This window comes from Humulus lupulus, chromosome 9, assembly GCF_963169125.1.
Source record: "Humulus lupulus chromosome 9, drHumLupu1.1, whole genome shotgun sequence".
In the NCBI taxonomy this organism is placed as follows: Eukaryota; Viridiplantae; Streptophyta; class Magnoliopsida; order Rosales; family Cannabaceae; genus Humulus; species Humulus lupulus.
In genome coordinates, this window is record NC_084801.1 from 142,810,884 (window position 1) to 142,823,871 (window position 12,988).

General features: G+C 36.4%; 1 pseudogene; it reads left to right on the top strand.

Moving 5' to 3' along the window:
* Positions 1-2,642: 2,642 nt before the first annotated feature.
* Positions 2,643-10,980, top strand: LOC133800118 (uncharacterized; annotated as a pseudogene).
* The last annotated feature ends 2,008 nt before the right edge of the window (positions 10,981-12,988 follow it).

Genomic DNA, 12,988 nt, shown 5'->3' on the forward strand with positions numbered 1-12,988 from the left:
ACGCTATTAATTATCCATTGTTACAACCATAATTGTCACTCAATCCTCTATAGACGGTCTACAATGAGATAGGACTAAAATACCGTTTTACCCCTCATTGTATTTTATCCTTAAAACACTTAGTTCCTTGTAAATGATATTTCAGTAAACTAATTTAATTACTGAAATGAGATCTCTATCATTTAACACCTTGAACCAAACTAAAAGGAAACCATCGTTTCACGTCTTCATCAGAAGCTATAGATGTTCATATCTATGATTAACACTCCCACTCAATTATACTACCGAGTTCCCAAGATGTAAGTATGGGCTAGTCCGTAGGGTAAGCTGGTAACGAACAAGTCAAAGAACTCAAATAATACAATCAGTTAGAATACTAACCACTCAGAATTGAGATTGAATTGACCTATGGTCAACTATATGATATGACTAGAATAGATAATAACGGTATGTTTACTTATCTTATCAACTGTCAATATCGGTCCTGTCCGATGTAACAAATACATCCGATCTTATCTACTTTGCTAATGTTCTGGAAAGAACATAACACTGTAATGTGTAAGTAGATCATATCGTAGATTGGCAAGTCAGTGTAAATCCGGTGCACTGACTAATCTTAGGACTAACTTATTTTGAACATATAATCATATTTATATTCCACTGTGATTACGTCACTATAAATAAGATTAGCTATATGCATGCTCGGGATTTAATAGAAGTTTATATTAAATAAATAATCATGAAAATAAAACATGTGAGCAAAGTGATTGACCAAGTCAAAAAATGATTTCTATTCTTTTATTGATAATAAAATGAGATTACAAAGAATTTGGGTTTTAATTAGGGCATAAAACCCCAACAAATTTGTCATTTGTTATCATTGAGTAGGTGAATTTGACGAATTGTTGAATACTTGGTTATGCTTGTGAAAGATTTGATTATTGATATTGATCATGCTACAATATTATGTTTTCTTGCTGGGCCTCGGCTCACGGGTGCTACGTGGTGCAGGTAAAGGCAAGGATATGTTGGACCAACCATGAGTTGGAGAGCTCTGGGGCGAGGTGTACAATATCAGCTGCTCGGCCACCACGGTCGAGGGTTTGTACAGGGACAGAAGCCTAAAATGTGTATTTTGCCATTAGAGTGGCCTGAGTTATTTACGACTTCTGGGATTTTTTGTAAATGTGTCTTTTAAACCCTGTTTTGGGATCCCATGTACTAAACAATCATTTTATATGAAAATTATCTGTTTATGACTAAAACCTTTTAATCTTTGCCTAATTATGACTTTAGGACCACATTTTCAACTATATGACTTGATTAGCAAGTCTTGCACCTTTATAATTACACAATGTAACGGTCTTGGCTATCCAGGGTGTTACAACTTGGTATCAGACTATCCTAGGTTTAAGGGTTCTTGAAGACTGGCTGGACATGTACATTTGCCGCTAAAGACAATCTCGACTCAAGTTTCCGTAATTGAATATATGAGATTATATGCTTAAGTGCTTGAATGGAATATAAATGCATTAATTTGTGTGAGCAATAGGAAGCATGAGACTCTGATAGGGCCTGGCCCTTGACTGTTGTGTGATGATATCAAGGCGTGCTGATTAGCATTGCTATTGCATGTGGATGGATATTTGAATAACAGTTTGGATATTGATTACATGTGGTTAATTGTTTAAATTGAATTTACATGTTTTATCTATTTATTGCTATATGGAAAGCATGATGAACATTATTATATTTAGTGGCAATGAAGTTATTAACTAATGCATAGTAATGTGGATTGGTGTTTGTTATGCTTTATATGCATATGGCTATTGTGATTGTTTAGACCTGCCTGTGGAATGGTTCTGGATATGAACATCAGGGATGAAGGGTTTAGTCAGTAATGGCAGGTAAATTCAGATTGTTTGTGCTCGGAATGGTTAAATTGACTTGGTAATGATATGGTAGGAGTTGCAGATGATAGATAAGGAGTGGGAACCCTCCATCTGCCCCTGAAGGTCGCAGCGGAGGTTCGCTGGTATGTAAGTAAGTTATGAGGTCTGATAAAGAAGACTAGATGGGTATAATAGCAAGTTTTTGGTTTGGTATAGTGTAACAGCAGGGTCACAAGTGTTGGTTGACTTGAAGATACAGACAGACAAAAATACTATGTTAAAGGCTTTAGAGGCATAATTCCTTGGTTTTAAGGAAGGGTTGGAGTGGCCTAGGAATTGATTAGTGGATGAGCATAGCTAATTCCGTCCTTGGTTACATAAAGATGATAGGTTGTGACAGAGCAATTGTGTCAAGTAGTTGTGGCAAAAGAATGCACAAAAATGGTACCACAGACGTGGTCGGATCTTCGGGGACTAGTAATTTTATGAATATGGTTTAGAATGGTAAGACAACAACAGAGTATGTCAACAAGTTTGAAGAGTTAGCCAATCCACTTTGGAAGTTGACACAAGTGGATGTAACCAGAAATGATAACTCATTTAAGGATTAAACGCTGGAATGATCCAGAGCATCAGGGCCGCTCCGGTGCATGAGGTTTTCGTCAATGCCTGGGCAGCAGGGACGACCATGGTATCTGAGATATAAGGAATGAAGTATGGAGCGTGAGTGTTGAAGGGCAAGAAATACGGATGACGGTGTTCCCATTGGTGGAACTCAGTCAGGGCAGATACTCAGTAATCGGAATAAAAGAACTTCTGATAGTTCTCAATCTTTTGGTTTTGACAGGAAGGGGTATAGTTTACAAGATAGCCATCAAGACGGTGATGAGGCTTAGTGATGATTAATCAGTATGCACAAGATGTAGGAGATACCAACTAAAAAGATACCATATAAGGACATGTTATCTGCATGGGATGATTCAGTACATTAGGGCCGAGTAGGGATTGCCCAGGATTAGAGGATGGAAAATTGGAATGCCTTGTTACACTCGAAGCCCGAGGCTAGTTCCTTGGAGGTGATCGGTTGACTTGATAATCCTTGTTTTTCGTTACATAATGGGCTGAAAGAGTTCGGTGTGGTGTATCTCCCATGAAGGGTTTCTATATAAAGTATATGCCTCAAGGGTGTTATATGAGGGGTTTGAGATATTAATGCTAGATGGGGATGAATCAAAAACTTTCTAAAGAGGAATTATAATACAGGTGGTAAAGGGGTTCATAGTGAAAGTAATTGAGCCTGCCATATGAGAGCCTTGTTATAAACTTGGGTGAGAGCTAATTTGTTAAGAGACAACCATGGACTAAGAGGGACATCACTGGAAGTATATAAGTTGGATTGAATAGAAACTGAAATGGTCAGTAGGGATTCAAATGGATATGTAAGGAGTTGCTGAGTACGCTTCAGGAGTCGGCTATGGGCAGATTAAGTATCAGGGACAGTGTGAAGAATGGTGTTAGGTTGGCAGAAAGAACTACTAGTTCAGCGGAGGGACAATTTGACTTGGGGATGGATTAGACAGAGCGCCGTACTATAGAATTCGTTGTTATCATCTGTTAAGGATGAAGAGTTTAAATGCCCGGTTACAAGACAAGATAATGTCTTTAGGGATTGATCTTTGATCTGGTTATTACCAGATGAGGATCAAGGAAAAGGGCATTTCAGGAATTATCACTTGTACCAAGTGGGGTGAGGTGGATTATCAGTAGAGATTCTTGACTGACTTAAGCTTCAACAACACAGGAAAGTTCAACAAGTAGAAAGTACAGGAAAGATATGAATAAGCCACATCTAGGTTCGTCAAGGATGCATTTAACTACTCTCCAGCTATAAGCAAAATGCGAATGACTACTACACTGACGATACTAAGACTAAAGAAGCAGGGTAACAGGTAAGGCTACAGAAGGTGTCGGTTATAATCTCGCCAAGGATATTCAAGGTCATGCTACAGGAAGAAAAGGGATCAGGTATGAAGAGGTTCAGTCAGAAGCCACAGAGAGATTACTGAAGAACATCTGAAGGATAAGAAGCACAACGAGACTAGTGAATATGTCTTCTACTACATAAGTATCTTTGGAGGGCGGCCACATCAGAGATTAGAACAACAAAAGAATCTAAGGGTGGACTGAATGGACAACTTTGTGTCAGATTTTTGAAAGACGGAATAAGGATTGGTCAACACCTCGTGATATAGAATTTCCTGTGTAGCAAATGGTTACAAAAGAGTAGTGAGAATGGATTTGACTTTGTTTTTAAAACATAAGACTGTAAGTGGCACATCAAGTTTGAGACGCGCCCAGATATAGACTAAAGAGATGGTGGTTTGAGCCTTGCAAAAGGTGAACGAATGGAAACATGGTCAGTGTATAGAGAATACTCAGTTGATAGTGAAGGTAAAGCGTAAGAGATTTGAGCGCTTGGTTGTTTGTAAAGGAAAAATCCTGAGATCAGGGTTCGGTGAGACTTACTGGGAAAATTAATTTGGAAGTCGATCTCTTACTGGGGATGGTCTGTGTCGGATAGACATGATCCTACATGTTACAGCAAGGTCAGATACAATAACAATGGGGATTGGTATGGTGTCGGTGATGGGTTATGGATAGGTATATGTCTCGATGGGCAATGAAATTCAGGAAGAGGATTTTATGAGAATGGTTAAGAAACCTACCATTGTGATACGAGTTAAGAAATAAAGATCGGGTGAGTGATCGGATGGAACTTGATATTAAGGTGAAGATCCTAAAGGTAACAAGGTATAGTAGTGGATCATTAGTGTGGACCACATTGGACTATAAGTAGGGTAATTAGACCTGAAAGGTTATAACTCGGCAGATTGAGTTAATATAGTTTGGTTCATATGAATGAGTGACATGGTGTGACAATTGATGATAACGGTTAAGACTCTTTAATTCTCCAGGTTCTGGAAAGAAATTAGAGAACGAAGGGGATAAGATTGGATCTTAGAATTGGTGGCTGTCTGTGGAAAAAATGACAATCTAAAGGATTGATGGCTATTTTATGAATGTGTAAATGTTTGGGATATTAAGAAAATTATAATGCTTTGGTGAGCAGCCACAGTGATGAATGTTGGCTTGCGGCTGAGGTGACACAACATAAGATATGGTAAGATAGGAGGTGTGTGGTGTTGATTATAAGTAAGCAAGCGAAAGACAACGAGTATTATGGTTCAGTATTGGTTCGGGGGAAAACCAATGAGGTTATGATAATTATTAGGGCAGGAGCGTCTGCCTGTCTAAAAGGACAAAAAGGGTTCGCAAAAAAAAATCAAGTGTTGGAACACTAAATTCTAGAGCAGGAGACTTGTAAGTCCCCAAGTAGTGCAGACAAAAAAGAGTATGATGATATAAAGAAAAAAAAAAGAGTTTGATTCCTAGTTAAAAAGAATTTTGAGATCGTACCAAGAATTAGGCCAGGGGCTTACAAGTTTGTCTTATCCTGGTATGGGTAATGGCTTATGGGTTTTATTGGTGTCAATAACAGGACGAAAAATGATCGCTGATGGATTGAGTAGACTTTGGGGTTCAGCAGAGTTTTTGAAGTGAGAAAAGGTTAATGAGATTAAAGTTATAAGATAAGATCATATGGAACAAGACTGTCACTCTAGTTAGAGTGTTATTATGGGATCAAAGGTAAAGAATTAGACTCTGGAGGTATGGTCAGAGGTATGGGAGTTGTCACCTGGTGTGTGTTCGAATAAATTTCGAGGACAAAATTGTTGTAAGGAGGGGATAGTTGTAACTACCCAAAATTAGCTAATAAGGCTTAAGGGCCTTGATTAGTGTGTCAGGATGTCATAATTGGTATCTATGTGAATGAATGATCAAATGCATGATTATATGACATGCATGATTAAATGAGTATATGGATATGATTAGATTCATGATTATGTGATAAGCATGCTTATATGATTATATGAATATATGAGATGCATGACTATGAGTATTATTATGCATGTAGGCCCTGATTAGGTTATAAGGGTATAATTGTAATTTTGGCCCGTTGAGGGCATAAACATGATTATTTGTGATAAATTGTTGAGACCACATTATTATGTGAATATATTTGCGGTTTGAGACTCAAGGCGATCCTCATGAGCGATTTAGCGAAAAAGTCACAGTGGGGATTTATACCCGGCTCGGGGGAGCCTGGGGGTATTTTTGGGAATTTGGGAAATATATTGGAGAATATTTGATACTGAGGAAAATAAATGGCGATTAGTTTGGCATCGGGATGTAAGCAGAAATTATTAGGGATACTTGAACAATTAGCGGGAATTTGGAGCAATGACTAAAATACCCTTAGAATGTTTAAAAGCTTGGTTTTAATTGGGAGGGAAATATGGTCTTTTGGTGTTTACTGCTTTATGGCTTTAGTGGAAGCTGCAGAAAGTCTTAGAAGTTAAAGGAAAGAATAGAGAAGGAAAGAAAGAAGGAAAAACAGGGTATGTGGTATATCTCTTTCTCTCTCTCGATTTGGTCTCTTCACCATTTCTAGAGGAATTTGAAGCTGTAAATTCAGAGGGAGTCACAGCTAAGCTTTGGAACCTTGATCCTTGAAGAAGTTGTAGAGGGTTAGCTGGGATTAACCATCAAATTAAGGTAAGGCTTAAAGAGTTTAGTCTGAGTTTTTCTTGTTTTGATTAGTTGTGCTTGAATTGAGTTTTGGATGGGAATTCTAGGGAATTAAGCTTGAAGAATTGAGGAGCTAAAGGCTGGAAGGATACTAAGGGTAGCCCAAGGTCGAATTCTCCACTTGAGGTAAGAAATTCTGAGCTTGAACACTTGAATTTCTGGGTTGTTCTAGTTTTCTGGTTGAGTTCTTGAGTCTTGGAGTCAAATCTTGTTTTCTTTGTTTAAAGGTGCATGTGGCTAAGTTTTGGGTTATTGGGTCATGTAGGGTGAGATATAGATGATGGTAGGCTCATTTTGGAGTGTGGTTGAGGTTTGGAGGAGTTTTGGTGGGTTTTGGTTCGAGGAAATTCAAAGGAGACAAATCTGGGAAGTTGGGTGCTGTAACTAGCACTGTAGCGCTAGCCTTTCGGCGCTACAGCGCTAGGCCAGGGCTGTTTGGGTGATTTGGCTCTGTTTGTAGCACTATAGTGCCCACTTTGTGGCATTGTAGCGCTACCCTGTTTCCAGAAGGGGATTTTTGGGTTATTTCTTAGGGTTTTTGCCAAGGGGGCTCGGGGTTTGATTCCACAACTCTGTTTGGTGGAATTAGGGCTTCCCGAGGGCTCGAGATTGGTCTTGAGGCTAGGTTTTGGAATTGAAGTTTGGTGATGATTCTAATTTGTGGCTGTGACTAGGTTTACGCTAGGGCTCGGACGAGATCGTGCTTGAAGGTCAATTTTGCTAATCAATGCTATTGGAATCTAAGGTAAGAAAGTTGCACCTGGTTAGGTGGTTAAGTTGGGACTATGCGTTCCCTATATTTGTATATAATGTCATGAGGTGGTATTACGCCACGGGGACATATGATAAACGACCTAAGGGTGTCGGAATCAATATTTGAGCACAGGGCGCGGCTCAGCCACTGGTAGCTGAGGATGACTTATTAATCATTGAGCTCGGTTAAGCTGGCCGGAGTCAGTGGGTATAACACTGGGGGCGGCCTAAGTGAGCTGAAGACAGTGAGTTAAACAGGGGGTGCAACCTAAGGGCGCCGACCCTGAGTATCATTTGATGGTTGTGATAAAATTTTGATTATGAATGTGATTATTGTTGTTAACTTGATGAATATGATATGTTGATTATTTGGATGAAAAATTGTTAATTTGTCGTTTGTTATCATTGAGTAGGTGAAGTTGATGAATTGTTAAATACTTGGTTATGCTTGTGAAATATTTGATTATTGATATTGATCACGCTGCAATATTATGTTTTCTTGCTGGACCTCAGCTCACGGGTGGTACGTGGTGCAGGTAAAGGCAAGGATATGTTGGACCAACTATGAGTTGGAGAGCTCTGGGGGCGAGGTGTACATTGTCAGCTGCTCGGCCGCCAAGGTCGAGGGTTTGTACAGGGACGGAAACCTAAAATGTGTATTTTTCCAGTAGAGTGGCCTGAGTTATTTACGACTTCTGGGATTTTTTTTTAAATGTGTCTTTTAAACCCTGTTTTGGGATTCCATGTACTAAACAATCATTTTATATGAAAATTATCTATTTATGACTAAAACCTTTTAAGCTTTAGGACCACATTTTCAACTATATGACTTGATTAGTGTTATCCAATAAATTAGCATTTGTGACATGGCAGATAATCTCTTGACACGTGGCTGATACCTGGACGGCGTCTGCTAGAGTATCGACCAGGAGACGCAGCAGAAGCAGGACAAGCCTGTCTTTCCCACGACCAGTCTAGTCGGTGGTTCCGCTGGCAAGGCAACATTTATGGGAAGATCTTTGGGAATCCCGAATTTATCTCTTGCAATCTTCGGGATATCCCATTATTCAGGGGATAATATCTGTAACAATATTTTGTAACCCTCCATGAGCCTATAAATAGCAAGATATAGCTCAAGGGGAAGGGACTTTTTTTTGGCTGCTGAATCATAGAGATATAGAATTTCTCCTAGTCAAATTGTATTATTTTGTCAGAAGTGTTGAAACTCATTGAACCCAAGTTCTCTGATCACACTTTTGGTTCCATATCAATATTATTCTAAGTGGACGTAGGTCATTACCAGATCCTGGGGCCGAACCACTATAAATCACTGTGTTTTCTTTGCTTTTGTCATTACGTTATTCTCTTTACATTCGTCTATATCATTCATATTTTGACTCCGTGTCAGTTGGCCAAATCGTGGGTCAACAATTAGCAAGTCTTGCATCTTTATAATCACACAGTGCAACGGTCTTGGCTACCCAGGGCATTACAATATCTCTATCTAAACCACAAATGAGAGCATACTTAGCCTTAGCATGTTTTGATAGCATTTTCTTGTCATTTTCATCAAAATCCTTATATTTTTGGACTAATTTCTTCTCATTCACTATATGCTTAGGGACATAAGGTCAATCACAAACAATATGCCATAATTCATAATCAATAGATTGAAGATAAGTTTACATATTAATTTTCCAATAAGGAATGTCTACACCATTGAAAAAATGAGCCATAGTTGTGTTGAAACCTTCTACCATGCTATTTTGTGAAGTACTTGGAAACACCATATATAATTTAGATTGTAAAATCTAATCAAATATGAGTACCTTAGCTTTGATACCAATTGTTAGCCCAAGATATGTTTCCAAGAGGGGGTGAATTGGAAATTTAAAACTAATTTCATAATTTAAAACTTAACTATCTACTTCTAGCAACTCAGTGAAACTTTCATGCAATAAATAGATAGAACCAATGTAAATAATCAAGTAAGCACGAATGTAAAGGATTTTAAGGTTATAGGGATGCAAACTCTCGATTTTACAAGGTTCTTGGTCTTCAAAGGTAGCATGAACTTTGAGTTCTAATGCCAGATTAAGTTATGGACTTGATCAATCCTTTTTACATCCGGGGAATTTTCACCAAGGTCTTACCCAAACCTTTTACAATAGTTTCTCAAAAGGACTATCAACCTCACTCTGATTATTGAAGTGTTAATCTCACCTATACCGGGTTGTTTACAATACAGGTGTCAACCTCACCTCAATACAATGAAAGGTTTTTTAAAGTGAAAGAACAAAGCACAACTCTCTCTTAGATGATGAAATACAATGTAAGAACCTAGAGAGAAATGCAAACACACTAATGAAAATAATCACAACTTTGACTCAGTGTGTATGAAGAAGTGTTTTGAAAAGGATGAAGAGCATAAATGCTTAGAACACTTGTAATTGCTCAATAGTATGATATATGACTGATCTTAGCTACAAATTGAGTCTAAAAATGAGTTTATTTATAGAGAGAAGAGAAAAAGAGCCATTGGGGGCATTTTGGGGCTCTCTGACATCAACTGGGCGAGCAACCAATCGACCGGCTAAAAGAGTCGTTGGAGTCGTACATTTAAAGCAAAAGCTGCCACACTGCAGGGCCCACAAGGGGCGACATGCCAGTCAACCGACATGCATAGGGCAGTCGACCAGCCTGTGCAAAAATTGAGCAGTTGGCCTTTTTTAAATCACTTTTTGTTCTAAGTTGTTACCACCAATTTTAGAACATTGTTTTATATTATAAAATAGTTATATAACTATGAAGATATTTATAAAACAAGTATTTCTCCTCTAAGAAATATTATATAAATTTTATACAATCATATTTTTAATAAATCTCTTCAAAATAATTTTCTTTAAAAAGTGACTTTTAGAAAAACTTTTGATGAAAAAGAATTTAGCTAATGAGTAATTACTCTTTTTACAAGACTAAAGAAAATATGTAAACTTTAATCACACTTAGTCCTGAGTTCTTTGAGCCTTTGAAAACTTCTTGGAACCCTTGGTTCTTTGATTACTTGGAATAGTGTTCTTGTGTACTACAAAGTTAAGAATAAATTAGTAACAAATAATAATCAAATATTTGTTTTGTATATCATCAAAATAAGGTCACGAAGACTTTGAGTCAACATCCTTCAGCCATGTGTGGTGGTTTTCGATTGCATCTGCAATCTCTTCCACCGAGGAGTGAAATGGATCATCAAACTAACTAAACAAGTACAGGAAAATCAAATTATGTTGCCTTCAATCCGAGACAGTCGAGCCCTACTCACCTTTGCGATCTTGATCGAGACGACGTTCATCAATGATTTCTATTCGTCGAGGGTCTTGGTCTATTCCACCAAGGCTCTGCAGCTGCGCTCAGATTGGTCTCCTACTTGCCATTCATGTACTCTGCTTTGAGCACTTTTAGGTTTGTTCCGGCTTCTTTCAAAGAGTATATGTATAATTATGTAGTGAAACGTCGCTATGACCGCTTCAGGAAGGAAAACGATTGTTTGGTTTTGCGAGATAAGGAAATGCTCGACCGATTCATCGATAGAGAAGAAATCATGGATCCGAAAGTATCAGACTCATAATGAGGTCAGTTTAATAGATAGACTATTTTTCTCTTTTGGGTATAATTCTATTTATTACATTTGATATGGTGTAGTTAAAAATGTTAATGTTTGTAGACTTATATATATGTAGATCATAAAACATTGATTTTTTATGCTTTCGATCTATACATGTATAATCATATTGTTGACATGTGAAATTGTCAATCAGATATGCACAAACTTCTAGGAGAAAACTTGTGCCAGAAAACAATATTGAAATAAAATTTGTGAAAATAAATCAAGAACACAAGCAATTTATAACAGTTCAAGTATAATCTCGAGCATACATCCATTGTTTTCACTATAAAGAAAAGTGATGACAAATTGAAATAGTATGTTCTCTGGAAATTAGAATTCAAGTACCTTTTACAAATAAACTTTATCAGCTTTGTATATAGTGAAGCATAACGGTAGACTTGGTAATTTGAGAAATTATATATTATAAATATCTTCTCATTTGTTGCAATATAATAATCATTTAAATTTAAATATAGACTTATTTGAATTTATTTTACAAAAATATTAATAAAATAATACAAGAATTATTCTAGGTTAATTTGATGATTCATCATGTCACCCGTGTAAATATGGCTTTTATCACATAACATATATAGGCATACACAAATGTATGTACATTCTTCTTTTCCACAAGTTGCACCATGTCGTTTTCGGTAGAAAAAAAAAACTTGAAATCCAAATCTGGAATCTTATGGGAGCTAGCTAAATTGCTTAATAGGTCTCTAAGTATGAATCGAAATCCCGATTCTCAATACTTGTGGGAGCAAATCATGAACCTGGAAACTTGAGGTAATCCTACTGCTATGTACATGCTTAGATATTATATGTGTCTTGAACTCTATGAATTGGGGATTTTGTGTTGTTCTAGGTGGAGAACAACTTGTTGACATGCTTGGATTATAGAATTTAAAGTTTGTGTCAATTTTTGTTTGCCTCTGCCTATCTCTAAAGTGAATTATTATTGGGCTTTGTTGGTCAGTTTGGTAGCTGAGAAAATATGGGAAGAATGAATCACTTTCAGTCTATACACATGGGATAGTTGTTATTTTATTGGTGATGATATATTGTGGGAAATATGTATATATTTATTAGATATATATAGAGTAAAACTTAGTAATAATGTTGGGACCAACATATAAAGTTATATCTATAAAATGTTGGAAATATATACATTTAAATCTAAATTAAATAATAATTGATAAAATATGTCAAATTCAATGTATTAACATTGATAAACGAAATTAACATAAAAAGTATAGCTACAATGTACATATTTATATAACGATCGGAAATATATAAAGTTATTTTATAAGTCTAAATTGATAATTAATTTTATCATAAATTTTTAGTATGTATAAGATAGCTTATATATAAAAATATTTAATATTAACACAATTATTACTCTGGAGACATATTTTTTAAAGGTGGAACCAAAATATATTATAATTTATTATAATGTAAAATTTATTCTTATTTATAATTAAAAAAATTATGAGTATAGGAAAGTTATTCCAATATAGAGCACATTATGGAAGTCTTACCGTATAAATAATTACGAACTTTTAGTCTATGGTTAATTTTTCATAATGATACAATGAGAATTGCTTAAGAGCATGGTAGAGTTTTCTGTCTCTCAAAGATTGTAGGGACTTAAGCAGGTACCTATCATACTACTGATTTTTGAGTTGAAACTTTAAAAGAAAAAAAAACATGTAAAGCTTCCCTAGTAAAAGAAATTAGGACCTGGTTTTTCTAACCATAAAATGAAGCTTGAGCATAACAAAAGATCTCCAATGCATTTTTCATTAAATCTAATGACAAATCGTACTATTTAGCTTGGTTTTAAGCAGTGTTGAATATTGTGCTGTCAATTTTTTCATCATACATGGGATCGAGTATGATCTAGAATTGAAACTGGAATCAGTGATCACACACAAATGAGATTAATTTTAAATATTCATCACAATCT